At 44.2% G+C, this 20411-nt stretch overlaps 1 protein-coding gene across 4 annotated transcripts in view; it reads right to left on the minus strand.

The window, feature by feature from the left end:
* Positions 1-20411, minus strand: part of TBC1D1 (TBC1 domain family member 1) — a 284776-nt gene that overhangs the window by 92386 nt on the left and 171979 nt on the right. The gene's annotated exons all lie outside the window — the stretch shown is intronic.

Raw genomic sequence — 20411 nt, forward strand, 5'->3', positions numbered from 1 at the left:
TGAATACGGAAAACCCCAGCACGCTGAGCTTCCATGCAGGGTTATTAAGGTATGAGAGTTGTTACTTATAACCAAGTACTTAAGCCCAGGACATAACGAAGAGGGGAAAACAACAATTGCTGTCCAGTCAGCTCCGACTCACGGCAACCCCATGTGTGTCCCGGTGGAACTGTGCTCCACAGGGGTTTCAATGGCTGATTTTTCAGATCACCAGGCCTTTCTTCTGAGGCACCTCCGGGTAGACTTGAACCTTTCAGTTAGCAGCTGAACACATTAACCATTTACACCATCGAGAAACTCCCAACAAAGAAAGAGGGGAGGTCAGAGAAATTAGCAGATTTGACTGAATAAACAAAGCGATTAGGTAAAGAATTACATATTTGTCACTTCAGATGAGGGACACTTTACTTAACACTGGGGCCCAACACAGAAATCAAGTACCGTGCACTCAGCTTAAAAGATGCTCCTTAGATTCTGAGGAGGGTCAGCCAGCACAGGAGGAGATCGATTCCTCCTGAGCCTGTTAATTGCATGCGAAGGCCAGGCTTCACCTCACCGCACTCATCAGCCTCAGGGACGTCTTGAAAGCTGCATGTTATTTAATCTTTTGCCTGGGATGGTTTGAAAGAGTGGAACATCTATGACTAATTTCTTCCCAGTGAATCCTGGTCTTTTGTCTCCCCCCTCATGGAGAAAGTTTTGAAAAGAAACCCGTCACCTGTGTCTTTCGGCACTCTGGGCCCAACTGCAGTTTTCCTACCTCTGAATTCAGAGCACAGGGCAGCTCAGAGAGGGGGGCCAGCATATATGTGAAGCTGGAGCAATTGTGCAAGCCACAGGCAAATTGTCCAGGAGGCCCAGAGAGGGTCTTTTCAGCAATATAACTGTCTCCATATGCCACAGAGTCTCTCAGGTTGTCCAAGAACATCCTTTTGGGGTTGTTCATAAAAGTCTAGTGGTGTTAAAAGAGAAGGTGGGGGTGGAAGTAAGAACGGCTGCCATTTGTGGAAGGAAGAGAGGAGGCAGGTAACTTTAATTTCCCTCAAAACCCTATTAAGAACAGACTGCCTGTCCACCTTTCATGTAACAGTGATAATAGTGATTGCTCCAACATCCCTTCCTTTGCACGCCATCACCAGTAGCTGTCGAGTGGACTCTGACTCATAGAGACCCCAAGCATGTTGAGCAAAACTGTGTTCCACAGGGTTTTCGACAGTCATTTTTTTGGAAACAGATCACCAGGTCCTTCTTCCAAGGCACCTCTGGGTAGACTCAAACCTCCAACCTTTCTGTAAGCAGTCAAACATCTTAACCATTTGCAGCACCCAGGGACTCCCTACTTCTATGAGGTCGGAGTTATAATCACGCCCATCCTACATCTGAGTTACTGTGGCACAGAGAGGCTAAGCAACTGCCCTTGGTCAAACAGCTCGTAAGTGCAGGTGCCAGGATTTAAACTCAGACCAGTTCGATTTAAAAACCCATACTCTTAACCAGGACTCTAAGCTGACTCTCTAGTCATTTAGCCTATGTCCCTCAAGTGGCCAGGAGCCATTTACAGCAATGTTTGTTACAAGGGGAATTATTAACTAGAATGGAGTTTCACTTTATTTTGCCTCATGACACAGCAAGAAAACAAAGGACCACAGGCTGGAATGAGCAAAGGAAAAAAGACCCTAGGGTCCATTTTTAAGACTCCTATGGCTCGGAAAAGGTGAGTGTGCAAGGAAAGAGTCATGATCCAAATGAAGATTCCAGGATATCCTCTCAAACGTCACACCAATTCAAACACTAAAACACAATGTTCCCAAGTTCTGCTCCTCTCCCATATGGTCTCCCTAGGTCAATGTGGTTTTCTGAGCACTTGCAACTTTCACCTTATTTAGGCCCAGGCTCTCATTTATTATGCAATACAGCCTCTCATGGAACGAGACAGTGACTGCTATCCCCAGACCCTGCAGCCCAGACCCACTTGAGTACAGGGCTACTAGCCAGCCTCTCTGCCATCAGCAGATAGTGGGGTACTGACACTGTACACTATTCCTAGATACAGTGCAAATGACGGCTCCTGTGGGTATAACAGAGTCCTTGGGTTGTACAGTTAACATGCTTGGCTGCTAATCCAAAAGTTAGAGGTTCGAGATCACCCAGCGGGACCTTGGAAGAAAGATCTGTCAATCTCCTTCTTAAAAATCATACATTGAAAACCTCATGGAGCACAGTTCTACTCTGACATACATGGGGTCGCCATGAGCCTGAATCGACTGGAAAAAAATTTATTTATTTTAATAGATATAATGGTGTTTGGTCCTTGATCTATCTGTGAAATGAGGCATTGGATTAATAAGCCCTTTTCCTTCTAAAACGTAATGCTCCAAAAATTTAAGCCATCAACAATATCAAGTAGAATATATTGCACTCCACAGTATATGATGATATTACACAAGTGAACAAAAGAGACTTTTTTCCCTGCCATCTAAGATTTTAAAGTCTCAAGCACATTTTCCCTGTCAGCGAAAATGAAGGAAACTCTCAGTGAGACAGATTGACACCATAGCCTCAACAGTGAACTCAAACATACCAACAATCATGAAGACAGCACAAGACCAGGCAACGTTTCTTTCTGTTATATCTAAGGTTGCCGTGAGTCACAGCCAACTCAATGGCAACAGACAACAACAACAAATCTGAGTAGTTACGATAAATATTTTTACAGTAAACGTACCAATATTTGGCTAATGTTCCAAGTCATACATTCCTTTACTCAACAGAAATCAAGGACCACCCATGAGCCAGGGACTGTGCCAGGTCCTCGGAATACAAGAAGACAGTGTTCCATCATCACCAAGCTTAAATTAGATTTTAGAAAAGCACTGTTAATGCTTTCAATGGCTTGGCAAGGCGTGAGAGGACACAGGAGGGTAACACCTTCCCAGAACTGGTTCTGCGCTCACCGCACGTCTAAGGCTGACAGCGGGGGGCCAGCAATGGCTCATCAGTCTCTCCTCCTCCAAGGTCACCCTGGCCACATTGGCTGCTGAGCTGCATGACAACATTTTGCTCTAAGAATCCCAGATTCTTATTACCAGGTAAATACACTGATCAAACTTCTTTCCCAGCGGAGGAATCTCCAACATTAGGTCACCTAGCCTCTATCTAAGTATTTCCAGTAACAAGGAAGTTATACTACTTGCTCACATGCAATTTAATCTACTTTTCACAATAACCATTAACTGTTTTAAAAAAAAAAAACTGTGGCATTTCCCCACAGCCCCGTTTCCCCCCTCCCCTCTTATTTTCATTGTTCTAGTTCTGCCTTTGGCTGGTAAGCAATAGAGTTGACGAGAGCCCACCAACTCACGGAGACCAAAGGCTAAGCCTCTCACAGCTGGCCCCACCCCTCATCTACCCACAACCCCGGATAATACCCTGGGTGAGTCTCTGCTGCCATGCTGAGTCTATACTTCTCCTACCCTTTCCTGGACAAGCAACCATGAGCTGAACCAATCAGTTCTCCCTCTTAAAACTCTGGACTAAAACGCAGGCTGGCAATCAGGCAGTGGTGCCTCCACAGCTAGAGGGCAGCTGGGAGCTGGGGCAACTGTATATGGTGATGAGTAAACTGGGAAAGCTGCGGTGTGAAACAGAGACCACAGAGAGAAGAAAGGTGACATGGCCACAAAGAAAGGGGGACAAGAGGGACTTCTTTGGTTCCTGCCAACTTCCTAGTTCCCAGCTCTGACTCGTTACCTTGATTTTTAATAGCCTCCTTCTGACTAAGTGAGCTTGAGTCATTTTCTGTTTCTTGGAACTAAATGATTATTGACTAACAAAGGCTTACATTCATCTGTTTCTTGAGCATTTCCTGAGTGCTTCCTATATGAACTGGACATTTGGGGGTTGCTAAGAAGCTGAAAACAACCAGGTTGGTGGTGCTCAATAAGGTATGGTTTGATAGAAGGAGAAGTGAATATGGATATGACAACCAAGGTTCTAGTCCAGTCTACCACTGACTGCCTATATGACCTTGACTGCCTCTCTTTTCTTCAAGTCTTGGTTTCCTCGTCTATAAAATAAGGACTTAGGAATAGATGACTTTCAAAATCTCCACTTACTTTTAGGATTCTTTGAAAGTAGTAGACTCAATACCTACTACATATCCAGTAACACTATCTTTAGGAGCCATGTGGGTAGCAGAATATCTTCACTCTGTCCCCGATTCACTGCTTCAGTTAGGAGACAACACAACACGAGCACTGCCCAGAAGGCACTGCACTTGCGGTTCCGAGTGACAGAGTTGGGGGAAGGGACATCTTAAGGAGTTTATCATCCAGACAGCATGTCCAAGGGAACTTTCTGTGATGAGGAAAAGGTTCTAGAGCCACGCTGTCCAATAGAGTAGCCACTAGCCACCAGGTTCTTGAGTTTCCAAAATGAGGCTACTGTGAGGAACACAGATCTAGAAGCCGAGATAAACAACTCCAAGATGAAGTAAGACGTACTCTAACAGGAACAAACACAAAACCCTAAGGAACATCAGAAATGGAGAGACTGTTCTGCCTGAAGGAAAAAGGGAAGAAATGGTGACTTCTGCAAGTGGACCAGAAAAGGTAAGGAAAGTTTGTCAGTGTTAAAGCATTGTATAGGTTGGGGATCAAAACCCAAACCCAATGCCGCTGAGTTGATTTTGACTCATAGCAACCCTACAGGACAGAGAACTGCCCCACAGGGTTTCCAAGGAGCAGCTGGTAGATTCAAACCGCCGACCTTTTGGTTAGCAGGCAAGCTTTTAACCACTGCGTCACTAGGGCTCCGTAGTTTGGGTGTGGAGGACAGAAAATGAGCAAGGGGTGCTTTCTTGGCAAAGGAAACAATCTATGCAAAATTATGGCTGCAGGAGGAGGCCCAGCATACCCATGGAGAGCAAGAAGATTCCACATGGGCAGCACTGCAGTCCCTCTGGTTGCCTCCCCATATCAACTCTCCGCTTCGTCCTTACTAACAAAACGCTGATTCTGTACCACGTGACAACATTTTCAAAAATCAACATTTCCCAGTTTCCCTTGTAGCTTCAAGTAGTCAGGTGACACAGCTCTAGCTAATGAGATCAAGCAGAAGTCTCACTTGATGTAGAGGGGTCACCCTTTCCTCCATGTTGCTTCCTTCCTCATTCTATTTGGAACTGAAGGGGAAGCTTAAGGTAGAGCAGCTATCTTGTGACCATCAGGCATCTTGTGACCATGAGGATGAAACAGAGAAATAGAAGGGGTCTGGAACTCTGATAGGAGGCCCTGGATGGCACAAACAGCTAAGCACTGAACTAGTGCACAGTTAAGCGCTCAACTACTAGCTGAAAGGAAACCCTGGTGGCGTAGTGGTTAAGCGCTACGGCTGCTAACCAAAAGGTCAGTAGTTCAAATCCGCCAGGTGCTTCTTGGAAACTCGATGGGGCAGTTCTACTCTGCCCTATAGGGTCGATATCAGTCAGAATCGACTCGACGGCAGTGGGTACTAGCTGAAAGGTTGGTGGTTCAAACCCATCCAGAGGTACCTCTGAGGACATGCCTGGTGATCTGCTTCCAAAAGGTCACCGCCTTGAAAAACCTAGGGAGCAGTTCAACTGTATACATGGGGTATACACGTATACATGGGGTCACCATGAGTCACAATCAACTTGGTGGCAACTAACAATTAACCAAAAAGTTGGGAATTTGAATCCACCCAGAGGTGCCTTGAAAGAAAGTCCTGGCAATCTACTTCCAAAAGATCACAGCCATTGAAAACCCTATGGAGCACAGTTCTACTCTGACACACATGGGGTCTCCACGAGTCAGAGCTGACTCAACAGCAACTCGTTTGGCATACTGATAACATCATGGAGACACTGAGCCAGGCTTGCTCTACCCTTGTCTAGACTTGTGTATGAAAAATAAATCCCAATTTGTTACACCACAATAATAAGGTTTCTGGTCCATGCAGTCAGGTATAATCTCTAAATGAAATCAAATGTGGCACCTGGAAGTGAGGTGCTGAAAAACGTGGAATTGGCAGAGTGGAGAAAAGTGGGCAATGAGAGGTGAGGAGGCACCGCCCAGGGGCGAATGGAAGCCTGGTGACTTTGTTACATGCTGGTGGAAATATCTGGTCTAGCTGTTGCCTTCTGTACTTTGGGACATAAACTACATTTGACCGAGGCTGTAGGATTAAGGGTAATGGGTAACAAAACCTTTCAGAGCATGGTGCATATTGGTTTGTCTGAGGGTCTTAGTCATCTAGTGCTGCTGTAACAGAAATACCACAAGACGGTGGCTTTAACAAACAAATTTATTCTCTCACAGTTTAGGAGGCTGAAGTCTGAACTCAGGATGTCGGTTCTAAGGGAAGGCGCTCTCTCTGTCGGCTCTGGGGGAAAATCCTTGCCTCTTCAGTTTCTATTCTTTGGCTCCCTGGTGATCTTCATGTGGCATGGCATCTATCTCTCCCCCATCTCTGTTCGCTTGCTTGTTTAATCTCTTTTATATCTCAAAAGAGATTGACTTAAGATACACCCTACACTAATGCTGTCTCATTAACATAAGAAAGACGACCCATTCCCAAATGGGATTATAACCACAGGTATCAAAAAGGAGTTAGGATTTACAACACATATTTTGGGGGGACACAATTCAATCCGTAACACTGAGGGAGAATGATAAAGTCAGACTACAGTAGCTAGTTTGCAAGGAGCAACAGAAAGAAATTTTGCTTCGCTAAGGGAGGTATGAAGTCCCTGGGTGGTGTAAACGGTTAAGGCGCTAAGCTACTAACCAAATATTGAAGGTCTGTGTCCATCCAGAGGCACCTCAGTGGAGAAGCCTGGTGATCTACTTCTGAAAAATCAGTCACTGAAAACCCCATGAAGCACGAGTCTGCTCTGACACACACACACAGTACCATGAGTTGGAATCAACTTGACGGCAACTGCTGTGTTACTGTTGTTTTTCTTTTTGGTAAGGAAGATACTACCACCTACAGCCTTCTGAAAAAGCAAACAGCTTCTATACCCTCAAACACAAGCCCTGCCAGAAAAGGCTGGTAGCAGTTGGAAAAAGAAAAACTTTCCCATCTTTTCCTCCCCTGAGGGAAATAATCCTGCAAATACAATTCCAAGAAGTGGACCAGCTGAGGTAGGACCATAGCTTCACATCACCAGAACGATGCTCAATCGAAATGTCTCAAGCTAGAGCACCTGGACAGGAAACGAGCCACAATCCTTCAGCTTGTTGTAGAAAACCTATTATTCCCTCAAGTATAAAATCCATAGTTTGGTACTACAAATCATTTTCAGAATTATGTAAGACCATAATTACATGGCTCCTGCTTTGCTAAATGATGTTTAAAATGCTGTTAGGACTCATTCTGCGAATAGTTTCATGTATGTGATGGTGATAAAACAAATTTATCTGGAAAAGGTCCATTTAGAAAGCAGTTTAATGTATCCCTTGGCTTTATCTCAGGATTTTACAAGTCAAGAGCTCTGAGCAGATGTAACTGCAGCAGCTCGAGCGTGTGTGGTGGGGAATCCGGGGGCTCGGCCACCTCCGGGAGATACACATTCTTTCACTGAAATAAATGAAATTATCAGAACCATCTAACAAGGGAAATTCTCCTCCTGTTTGGAAAAAAAAAATTGAGATTATCAAAAATGTCCAAAATTGGTAGTTTTTTTTTTTTTTACTACCAAGTGTTGACATTTAATTCTAGCATACTTCCAACGTAAGAATCGTTCATTCACTCTGCACAAACAATATTTTCAGCAAGCAAACCAGTCAAAACTCTAATCATTTATTCCTAAAACTGTCAACGGTTCATTACTGTGGTTAAGAGGCTGGATAAGGAGTCAGACTTGATCTGAATCCTAGCTAGGTGACCTAATAGCTGTGGGGGCTTTGGACATGTTGTTCAGTCTGTCTAGTCTCATCTCTTCACCACCTACCCATCAGCTTGTCACACTGTGGTGACTTGTGTGTTCCTGTGATGCCGGAAGCTATGTCACCACCATTTCAAATACCAGCAGGGTCACCCATGGGGGACAGGTTTAGTGGTGCTTCCAGATTAAGGCAGACTAGGAAGAACGGTCTGGTGGTCTACCTCAAAAAATTGCTAACGAAAATCCTATGGACCTCAACAGAATACCGTCCAACACAGTGCTAGAAGGCGAGGCCCTGAGGTTGGAAGGCATTCAAAATGCAGTGGTCACAACAGTGGACTGGAGCATTCTGCTGACCATGGGGATGGTGCAGGACTGGACAGCATTTCATTCTGTTATGCACGGGGAAGCCATGCGTCAGAGCCGACAGGACAGCAACAATAACAACAGTCTCATCTCTAACACAAGCGGTAATACCTACCATCACGGAGGTGATGTGAGAATTCTGGCCTGTGTAAAAATGCAAACATTAGTAAATAATAATAATTACAGTGGCTCTTATTATTAGTTTCACCGCAAAGAAAATAGGAATTGCTGGCTGTTTCATAATCTGCCACAGAACACATTTCTAATTTTCAATCTGTTGTTTATTTAACTAACAGCCACACAGGGCTTCTTGTCCAGCGTTTAAATCAGAATAGGATGTATCCTGGCTTCTCTGCTGCTGCAGCTTGAGAAGCTCGGCTTGCCTCAAAGTGTGGACCCCACACCTACAGCACCAGCATCACACAAGAACTGAAGAGAGATGCAAATCCTCAGGTTTCTCCCAGGGGAATTCCTTCTCTAGAATCGGAAATTCTAGGGGCGAGGTCCAGCAATCTGTGTTTTAACAAGTTCTCTGGGGGATTCTGGGCACACTCAGTTTGAGAACAGCTGAAAGGAATGTTTACCAGTTGCCACTGAGTTAGTTCCAACTCATGGCGACCCCATGTGTTGCAGGGTAGCATTGTGCTCCACAAGGTTTTCATGACTATGACCTTTTGGAAGCAGATTGCTTTCGTTATTTTTCTCATGTATAAATTGAGGGAAATGTTAAATGTCTGTGTGGTAACTTGCCTAAAAATACTTCAGTATTGTCCGTGTGATATATGGTCTTATAAGATAAATCCGGTCTACTCTTAGGGTGTTTGGCTGGTATTCGGAAGTTCCCTCGTCAGGAATCCACAGTGCAGAGGGTTGCTTGTGTACTTCAAATACCACTGAAAGGCACATCAGGGGGCTTGCTATTAGCATCCAGTTCCAGTTGCCATCAAGTAGATTCTGACTCATGGCGACCCCGCGTGTGTCAGAGTAACTGTGCTCCACAGGGCTTTCAATAGCTGATTTTTCAGAAGTAGATAACCAGACCTTTTTTCCAAGGTGCCTCTGGGGGGGTTCGAACCACCAACCTTTTGGGTAGCAGTCAAGTACTTCACCGTTTGAGCCACCCAGGAACTACTTGAAAGAAATGTAGCTCCACTCCAGGCTAAGGTCACTAACTGGTGGCCCCTTGGGCTGCCTCCGAGGGGCCTGGGCAAGATACGGGAGCTGATTGGGGCTCTTTCCAAGGCCATTCCCAGATGGGGCCTCCCAATTCCCGGGTGAGGCTGCTTCCTAGGGACTTGACTTCCCCCAGTCTTCCCAGGCACTTCTGAGGGCTACACAAGAATCCTCAGCCGTCTCTCAGCTTGGGGTAGGGAAAGAGGTGAATGAGGCCAGCCCACAGGGAAGCCTAGGGCTGGGGGACCAAACCTCTCCCACAGCCCTAACCGCCCTAACCAGTCAGAACTGATCAGAATGGGAGGTAACAACTCAAGGCTCCAGAGAAGGAGATTCCATGCCACTTAAAGTTTAAAACCTTTTTAACATATGCCCACATAAAAAACACGTAAAGGAACGTTCAGAGTAGTACTATTCAGAATCACCAAAAGGTAGAAATCCAAATATTCATGAACTAGTGAATGGATAAACACAATGTGACATATTTGTATGACGGAATATTAATTAGGCAAAAAAAAAAAAAAAGAATAAGTACCAATCTATAATACATTATGGGTGGACCTTGAAAACATCATGTTAAGTGAAAGAAGCCAGTCACAAAGGACTACATATTGTAGGGTTCCATTGATACAAAATGCCCAGAATTGGCAATAGGCAAATGCATACAGGCAGAAAGTAGATTAGTGATTGTCTAAGGCTTGGGAGTAGGGAGGAATGGGAAGTGACAGCTATGGTGTTTCTTTCAGGGGGAACAAAAATGTTCAAAAATAGATTGCTAGATGGTTGCATAACCCTGTGAAAATTCCAAGAACAATGAATTTGTATACTTTAAATGGGTGAATTATGTGGTATGAGAATCATATCTCAATAACCAATTTGAAAAACAAAAACCATTCCTGCCGAGGAGTCCCTGTGCAGAGCTAATCTGACCCTCCCTAGTGGGTCTGTACTGTTTACTCAAGTAGGCTGTAGCACAATCAAACCACTATTTGGAGGGGGCTGAGACTATGATGAGGCAATTGGGATGCATGCAGAATTTAAGGAGGCACGCACTCTCAGGGTCATATAAGTACCGGGTCGGCACTTACATGACCCTGATAGTGAATGCCTCCTTAAATTTTGCACCCTAGGCATTTGCTTGCATCACCCTAGTAGGGACCCTGCTTTTGAGGCTGTTTTTCATGTTCTGAAATATCTACAGATTTTGTTCCCCTAAAAATATTTTCAAACTACTTGCCATTCTTTTGCTCTGAAAACCTCACTGGCTCCCTAATGCCTACAGATTAAAGTTCTAAACTGAGAATTTAAGATCTTCCACTTTGAACTTTACCGTTTGGGCAAACTTAGCCCAAAGGAGTAATTCCTTGCCAGCAAAGGTGCTGTGAGCATCACAATGGGTCACCAACATCAGAATGGCATGGCAGGGACTGAAACCCAGGCACTGATTCCAACCAGTGCCCAAGCCCTCAGCCTTCCTACCAAGGAGTGGCTGAGATGCTATCTTTGGGTCACTAACACTTAGCTCCAGCCCTTGCACAAAGGAATCCTTTAAGAACTGACGCCAGTGGTTAACTAGGAAAATCTCAATCAATTCCAGCTTAACCATTGTTAACAGGTACAAAAGGAGCAAGCCAAGGTAAAATTTGCCATTCACTGTGGAATTTTTGACTTCTGTAATGGTATGCCTAAAAGCACAATAAAAGAAAAAAATCTAATAGCTTCAAACTATGGAAATCGTATATCCACACATATTTCTGGCTTGCAATATTTATCTTAACCTGGTCTTCATTCACCACAAAAAAGCAAAGTTATGTAAGGAGTAAATAAGACCAATCTTGAAAAACCATGTGTCTCCAGCAATCTGAGACATTTTTCTTTCTTGTCTTGCCCACTCCGTAAGACCCTGTAGAAAATGAAAGGGAAACGCCTCGATTTCAGAAAGTAGCTCTCCACTCAACTGAGTTGTGAATGAGCAAGGAAGAAAGATACCACAAAAACAAGAACAAAAACAGAAAAAGAAAGCACATTTTTCTGGGATTGGAAAGAGACCAGAGCCATCTGGAGACAGGGAGCAACAGTGCCACCAAGTGGCAACAGTTTGGCAAGTCACCCTCTGAGGTCTAACCTGCTCTATCTACATCCAGGCAGCAATCAGGATCTTTTTTTTTTTTTTTTTTGAGAGGGAGGAGGTGTGAAGAAAAAATGCCAGACTTCATCACTGACAAACTTACTTACTGAGGCAGAGTAGAGGGAGGCAGATTCAGTCTGTGTTTTTTTTTAAATCTCCCGAAGGTCATTTCGAAACCCTTGTGGCCTAGTGGTTAAGAGCTACGGCTGCTAACAAAAAGGTCGGCAGTTCAAATCCACCAGGCACCCTATGGGGCAGTTCTACTCTGTCCTATTGGGATGCTATGAGTAGGAATCAACTTGAGGACAACAGGTTTTGTTTTGTTTGGTTTTGTTTTAAGGTGATTTTGTTGCAAAGTGAAAGCTGAGAACCACTGATCGAAACAAAAAGGCAGTGGCTGGACACAGATGTGACTTAAAAAAAAAAACCCATTTCCGTCGAGTCAATTCCGACTCATAGAGACCCTATAGGACAGAATAGAACCGCCGCCGCCCCATAGAGTTTCCAAGGAGTGCCTGGTGAATTTTTTTTTTTTCAGATGTGACTATCATGCTTTTATTTTCCGGTAAAGTGTCACTTGTAGTTACTCCGTTTATACCATCCATTGTAATTTCCTAGTGGTATATAAATTCTTGAAAATTTAACTATGTACAATGCAAATCAATCATAATCATACAATACACTTTCTACATTTTCCACAGTTAACATAAAATAGTCATCAAAACTACCCAGATTGCATTCCTTAGTTCTGCCATTACTGCAAACATCTCATAGCTAACAGACTTACTCTCACCATGAGTTAAGCATACTGACACATCTACACTCAACACAAAAACTCTCTGAACTTCAGTTTCACTGGACCATCGAACTGCTGACCTCTCAGTTAGCAGTCGAGTGCTTAACCAGTGCACCACCAGGGCTCCTTTTATGTGCTTATACAAAGGGTTTCAAGGCAATAAATCGTTCTTATCTATATGAGAATGGGTTTGTTTGCTTTTTTCTTTTTCCTGTAAATAAGAGTTGTAAAGTCTGAAAGCCTCTATTGTTGGTAGAATCTGTAAATGTACAATCTAATCTGAATCGTTTAAAATGAACAGTATTAGACCAAGACTAAAATTATTTCCTAACACACAGAGGTAAAGGAAAGGATTTTTCTCCATTCCAACATTAAGGAGTTGCCTAAAAATTTTTTTCTTAACAATAAAGAACTATGTTTTGTATGATACACTAAGAGGGGAAAGCACGGAGTAGTTCCACTACCAAATATCTACATCAGAAGTTGATTTTCAGCATTTTTGCAGACGTGACAATTAGGTTAGGGCCCACGGCAAAGAAAACAAATTCTTGCACTTTCTGTGCCCTTGGTGCTACTGATGAGACAGCTTCCCTGGAAAATAAAATGGCAGGAATGAGGCAAGGTACAGTATGTTTAGTTTTATTTGGCACATTACTAAATTTTTCTTAATACCTGCCTTAGTCATCTAGTGCTGCTATACAAAAATTAGGGGAAAGCTTTCTCTCTCTGTCGGTTCTGGAGGAAAATTCTTGTCATCAACAACTGAGGAGCTTCTCAACGCTGAGACCTTGGGTTCAAATGATTCACTATTCTCCTGGCTCTTGTGTCTTGGTGATTTGAGCCCCCCACCCCCACCCCGTCCCTCTGATTGCTTCTCTCTTTTATATCTCAAAAGAGAGTGATTTAAGACACACAACCTAATCTTGTAGATTGAGTTCTGCTTCATTAATATAACCGCCGCTAATCCCACCTCACTAACATAACAGATGTAGGATTTACAATACACAGGAAAATCACATCAGATGACAAAGTGGTGGACAATCACACGAGAGTGAGAATCATGGACTAGCCAAATTGACAGATATTTTGGGGGGACACAATTCAATCCATAACAATACCTATTCATGTTCCTTATCACTCCATTATCCCCACTACACTGTCTCTTAGTTTCTCCAGGCAGCATAAGTCTTTACAAGTAGCTGTCAGTTGCTGTCCAATCAGATCTAACTCTTGGTGACCCCACGTACAACAGAACGAAACAGGCTCTAGTCCTTTGCCATCTTCACGATCGTTGGTATGCTTGAGTCCATCGTGGCAGCTACTGGGTATTTTGAGAGCCTTCCAACCTAGAGGGCTCATCTTTCACTAGTATATAGGGCAATATTCTTTTGTGATGCATAGGTTTTTCATTGGCTAATTTTAGAAAGTAGACTGCCACGCCCTTCTTCCTAGTATGTCTTGGTCTGGACGCTCCGCTGAAACCTGTCCAACCATGGGTGATTGTGCTAGTATTTGAAATACTGATGGCATAACTTCCAGCATCATAGCAACAAGGCAGCCACTACAGCAAGACAAACTGACAGACCGGTGGCAATCACATACAGTAGTTCTTCAAAAAAATGTCACTGATAGCCCAGATTTATTTGAGGCCTGAGATACTTGGGTGACCCCTTCCAGTCCATGTGCAGAGACGGACAGCAGCCTAATAGAATGAGTCCCAGCCTCGGACTATAGATCTGGGTTGGAATTACTTGTGGTCACTTAATCTAAGCCCTTGCTACTCCAGGTGTGGTCTCCGGACCAGCAGTGTCCACATCACTGGGGAGCTTGTTAGAAATGCAGAACCTCAGGATGCCCTCAGACCAACTGAATCAGAATGTGCCTCTTTGCAAGATCTCCAGAGGGCTCCTCGCACATGGAAAGTTTGTGAAGCGTTGTTCTAACCTGTGACCTGGCACAAGGCACTTAATCTACAGGCGCCCTCACGTCTTCATCCGAGGACTGAACGTAATTCTACCTGCTTTACCTTCCTTACAGGCCGATGGTGGCATCAAAAGTGAGAATGGTTTGTATGTGAGAAAGGGCTATGGGACAAATATAAGCATCATTATCCTCTCCTCAGAGGAACAACTATGTCTGTCCTCAGCTATGCCTTCCCAAATGCAGTGTTAAACGCACTTAACCATCAGCAGCTTTGCCATGTAACAGAACTAACAGTACCCCCAGTTAACACTACGCTTTTCCAAACTTATGGAGTTCCTGGGTGGTGCAAACAGTCAATGTGCTCAGCTGCTACTAGAAAGGTCAGTGGTTCGAGTCCCCACAGAGGCACTTCAGGAGAAAGGCCTGGAGATCTACTTCTGAAAAAATCAGCCATTGAAAACCCTGTGGAGCACAGCTCTGCTCTGTCACACATGAGGTCTTCATGAGTCAAGAGATGGCTTGACGGTAACTGGTTATCAAATTTATAGTTTAACAAGTCGTATCCTTTCACGTACTCAGCACTTCGTAAACCTTCTGCCCTAAGACCCCATAACATGAAGAATATACTTCCCTAGGGGTCTAGGGTAACAGCCGTAAGTAGCAACCACAAACTTACAGCATCTCTGAAACCTTCTCCTTTAAATTTAAACAGTTATGTAGCTATTAGCATTCTATTTTATAACATATCTGTGCTTGCATTACCATAAAAATGCTTGTCTTGCCAAGTCTCCAGGTAAAAAAGGTGACGATTCCTGTCTTTATCCTATAGTTTCCCTTCACTCTAGCACCTGCTGTATACCTTACCCCTCTGAGGTTGAGAATTAAAACCATCCCCCCTAGACTTCGGAGACCCTGGGTGGGGCAAACAGTTAATGTGCTCAGCTGCTAACTGAAAGGTTGGAAGTTCAAGTCCACCCAGAGGCAACTCAGAAGAAAGTCCTAGTAATCTACTTCCCAAAAATTTGCCACTGAAAACTCGATAGCACACCGTTCTACTCTGGCTCACGTGGAGTCACTGCAAGTGGGAGTGCATTTGATTGCAACTGAATTCCTAGACTTCATGAACTTAAAGCTAGAATTCCTACAAGAAACCAGCTGGTCTCTGTTAAATTTAAAACAAACAAACACACTTGGAATTTGGGGATGTTTGCCCAGGTCTTCCTAGACATACATAAGGAAATTTCTAAATATAAACCAATTTCCTACCTATTTCATTCCAAAATGAAAAATTCAGATTCTTGCATCTTAATTGTTTCCCAGAGACTCTGTGTGTAGCAACAGTGACATATCCCTGAGTACAGGGCAGGTTCACTTCCTCCCAGACAGTATTTACCCAGTCTCATCTCTCTACTTCCAGCTACACTGCCTGGCTTGCTATTTTCCTCTTTCTTTACCTTATATTTTGTCTGGTCCACATTCCTTACTCACTAACGTCCTTCTCTCTATCGTTCAGCCCATCTCTAAAAACCAGAACCCAAAAATAAAAGAAAATTCTATTTCTCCAACTTTCACTAGTATTCTTACCGCTATGCAAACACCATGGTTTTTAAATTACAGGTTTTATCCTCCCCCTGCCCCCCGCCCCCAGTATTTTCAAGGTAGGATGGGAGGGATGGAACAACAGAATTATCCATGCCTCACTTTTTCCCCTTGAAGGACATTCTATGAAATTTCCTGCCATTTAATTAAAGCTTATACTGCCAGAACGTGAATGCGAAACAGTCACACATTAACATTTTGAGCTTCTGAGGCGGGTTCCAAAAGGCACTGTTTTTAAGTATTTCTTACAAGCATCCTTTGTCATCTTTTGTGCCAAAGTAAGAAGTGAGCTCACTGAGTCCACTGGCTGCAGATTCCTCCGCTGCCCTGGGACCAACCTCCACAGATCTCGTACCGTCCCTACGCAGCGCATACCCTGCTAGGAACAGACAGGCCAAACCAGGGATCTCTGGGGAAACAAACCTCAAAAAATAAACAAACAAAAAAATAAGCTGCCGTTGAGTCGACTCCAACCCCTGGCGGCACCATGAATGTCAAAGTAGAACTGCGCTCCATAGGGTTTTCAATGGCTGATTTTTTTTTTTTTTTTTTTTGCAGAGGGGGGCGGTGGGGAGTAGATTACCAGGCCTTTCTCTTAAGATGCCTCTAGATGGACTGGAACCTCTAACCTTTTGGTTAACAGCCAAGTGTATATACTGTCTGGCCTACACAGAGACTCCAAATAATTACCTCAGGCCCCTAAACTGTCTGAGGATCTAGAGGTCTCCCAGACCTGAACTGGGATTCTAGGTACTCTGTTTGTGTGTGTGCAAGAGAGGGAGGAGAAACAAAAGCATTTTAGACTCTGAATTGGTATATTAATAATAGACACTTACCATGCCCTTAATATATGGCAAATGCTACACTAAGAATTATTTCCTCTAAATCAACCCACAAGCTCAAATCCTGCTGCTGGCTCCTACTAGCTCTATGACCTGAGGAAAGTGATTTTAACCTCTCTGAGGCTCCAATTCCTCATCTGTGAAACGGGCATCATAAAAATGCTGACTCTTCTACGGGTGACTGGGAATTAGAGGAAATGATTCACGTACTGACCGTGTAGGTCAAAGCAGTCCCAGACAATGCTGGGATACGCTGGCATCTCTGTGCCCTGAGGATGGGGAGCAGACAGTGGCAGAGGACTAAGATGCCTGATCATGGAGAAGAAAATTCAAAGAAAGATTTAAGAAGTCTATCTCCATCCCCTCTACACTCAGTCCCAATGCCAACACGGAGGGAGAGAGGGACTACTGATTGAGGCAAGTCCAGAAACAAGCTTTCTATTCTGTGTTGGTGCCTGTGACCAACAAAGAGACACGTACACAGACTGAGAATGCAGCCCAACGCAGATGCCAACATGGGAACATCCTGTGGGACGGAGCTCCAGAACAGGAAGCAGACCCTTGTGTCCACACCCATGGGGCCATGCTGTGCATGTCCGCCACAATTCCCGGCCTATGTGCAATTCATAGCGTGAGCCTGGAGTACAGACCCATGAGCTTAAGTCCTGCCTCAATCTCCCACTAGCTCTGTGATCTGGGGGAAGTGATTTTAACCTCTGCAAGCCTATTCCCTCATCTGTAAAATGGGCATGATAAAAATGCTGACTCTCATAAGGTTGACTGGCAATTAGAGGAAACAATCCATGCACAGCACTCAGCATAGCATCTGCCATATAATAAGAGCATAAGTATTGTTTATCACCATCATCATCATCACTATTGTTATTATTATAGCAATTCAGAGTCTTAAATGCTTTCATTTCTCTTCCCTCTCTCACACATACACACAGTACCCTAAAACACAAACCAGAAATCCAAACAGCATTTAAATTCTTAGAAGAGAACAAAAAGGACATGCACCTATAGAGAAATGGGAGGCATACGGAGTTAGGAAATCACAAACAAATACTAAGTTTGTAAGAATCTGAGTGATTTACTTGCCTTCCTGTAAGTCATAAAGCCTATGTGAACTGCAGGAGACCGATGAAGAAAACAGCGAATAAGTAAATCTTAGAGTATGTTACAGGGAGATAAGTGCCATGGGAAGCAATCAGGATATGGAGATTAGAAAGATCTGGTAGGGGGAGGGAAGCACAATCTGAAACAGAGTGGCCAGAGTGCTGAAAAGGTGATTTTAATCAACAATGTTTAGGAGGTAAGGAGTAGGCATGGGGGTCTCTGGGGTAAGAGTATTCCAGGCAGAAGCAACAGCCAGTGCAAAGGCCCACAGGTTGGCAGTGATTGAGATAGGGTAATGGGTTGTTACCCCAGCATTTGGAGCACTGAGCAGATTCCTCTGTTTTGGGGCTCTGGCCTGTACCCCAGACCTTGAGTTAGCTGGTCTTTGGGGAATCAAGAACAGGAACACTTGGTATCATCCATCTCCCCTGCTGGAAATGGTGCTCAAAATAGTACCTAGACGTTCGCCTGGTAGAAACCCCCCGGGGCTCACTCTCTGGCTGATAGGAAAGCAGAGGGCTAGCCTCTTCAGCATGTAGAGTCTGAGGCAGTCACATTGGTCCAGTTAGGGAAGGAATACAGCACTCATTCAGGGCTACCCCCAAAAGTAGGAGCAGAGCTAGCTCTCTGATGTTCATGGTGGTCAAAAGCACAGAGTTAGGAGAGTCTGCATTCAAATCCCAGCCTTTCCCCTTGCTAGGTGTGAATAGCAACAAGCCATCTAAATTTCTCACGTATATTATTAATTATGCCTACTGCCAACCTGGTTAAGGTAAGGGGGCATAATGTCATTAAAACCAGTTGCCGTTGCTTCAATTCCAACTCATGGCAACCCCACGTGTATCAGAGTAGAACTGTGCTCCCCAGGGTTTGCAATGGCTGATTTTTAGAAGTAAATCACCAGGCCTTTCTTTCAAGGCACCTCTGGGAAGGCTTGAACATCCAACCTTGCACCATCCAGGGACTCTATAATGTCACTATCGACCTTTTATTTAAAAGTGATCAAAATTGGTAAGATTGGAAAGAAAATCAGTGATGTGGACGTTTCCAGTATAAAGTTCATCTGTTATGGTGTGAAAATCCCTCTGCTTCTCTTGCCTTCAGTCCCTCCCCATGGGGTTTCCGTGGAGCTCTGGTAGCATCCTCCTGCTGCAGGCAGCGCCCCCGGCGGGAGCTACCTGCCATGCTACAAGGCCAGGGTTTTAATTTCTCATTCCTAACTTAATGTAATTCCATGAGCTAGGAAGAGTCAACATTACTATACCCATTTCACAAAGGAAGGAACGAAGAGTAAATGAATTAATATGATTGACGTCACAAAGTTAGCTTAGCCAAAACCAGGATCAAAACCAGGCTCTTCTTTAATTTGGCAGAAGATTCATTTTGAAAATTAAATATTACACAGACCTGAGGGAGGGGGAGAAGGGGAGAAAGGTGAAGGGAGAGATGGAGATAGAAGGGCCAAAGTATCAAGGGAGGGGGAAGGAAAAGAGGGGAGGGTAAAGAAAGAGCAAGGGCTCCTTCAACAGTGCCCCCCTCCCCTGTGGCAGCTCCATGGAACCTAGTCTGAAACTTTTGGATTAGACTGTGCTGCTTCGTAACAGCACAGTAACACAGTTAAGCTGATAGTTAAACAAACAGTTGCTAACCAAAGGCTGGAGGTCTGTGTCTACCCAGAGGCACCTCGGAATAAAGACCTGGTAATCCACCTCAAAAAAATCAGCTATTAAAAACCCTATGGAGCACAGTTCTACTCTGACACGTATGGGGTCTCCATGAGTTGGAATCAACTCAGTGGCAACTGGCTTTTGGCTTCATACGAGATATAGTGAAATATGTCAAGGGACAAGAAAGAATCCACGTTTATGCAATCTGAGAAACTCAAGAAATCTTTGGAGTTCTACTGTTTTACTTTGCTTTTTTAAGGAAAAAAATGTTATCTGGTTAAAGAACATTACAAAAAGGAAATACTTCTGTTGAAAGTTTATGATATCACTGGGCAGAGAAACAAACTATAGTCAAGACAACTGTGTTTAATCTCACTTGTTGTTATAACTCAAAACAGAAAGGCCTAACAGTAGACTGCAGCACATTCTGTATTTTTGGGGTGGCACAGAGGGATGCAAGGGGACAAGATGGTCCTCCCATGACACCAGACCGACCGACAGCAACTGACCCAGGCAGGGGCGTTATAAGTATGGCCAGAGGGTTGGGTGCCAGGGTGCCTCTAAGGCCATACCATGCTGAGGTCAGTGTGTAAACCCTCACTTAGCTGGAAGGGAGGGGAATATAGACAAGCTTAGGAACACAGAGGGAAGGCAAAGAAAGAAGTGGGGGATACCAGGCTGAACCTCTAAAACAACCCCATGGCAGGGTGGATGAGAGCTCACATAAGCTCGGGGAGGGGGGGGACATCATCTTCAGCACAGGTGTTGTAAACAGATGACTCCCACTACAGGTTTTACCTGGAATGTGGGAATCTTCTGGAAATTGTTACATTGTCGTGAGAGCTTCTTACTCAAGGAACTTTAAAACAGGGGATGGCTTTGACTCAAT

This window comes from Loxodonta africana, chromosome 5, assembly GCF_030014295.1.
Source record: "Loxodonta africana isolate mLoxAfr1 chromosome 5, mLoxAfr1.hap2, whole genome shotgun sequence".
NCBI lineage: Eukaryota > Metazoa > Chordata > Mammalia > Proboscidea > Elephantidae > Loxodonta > Loxodonta africana.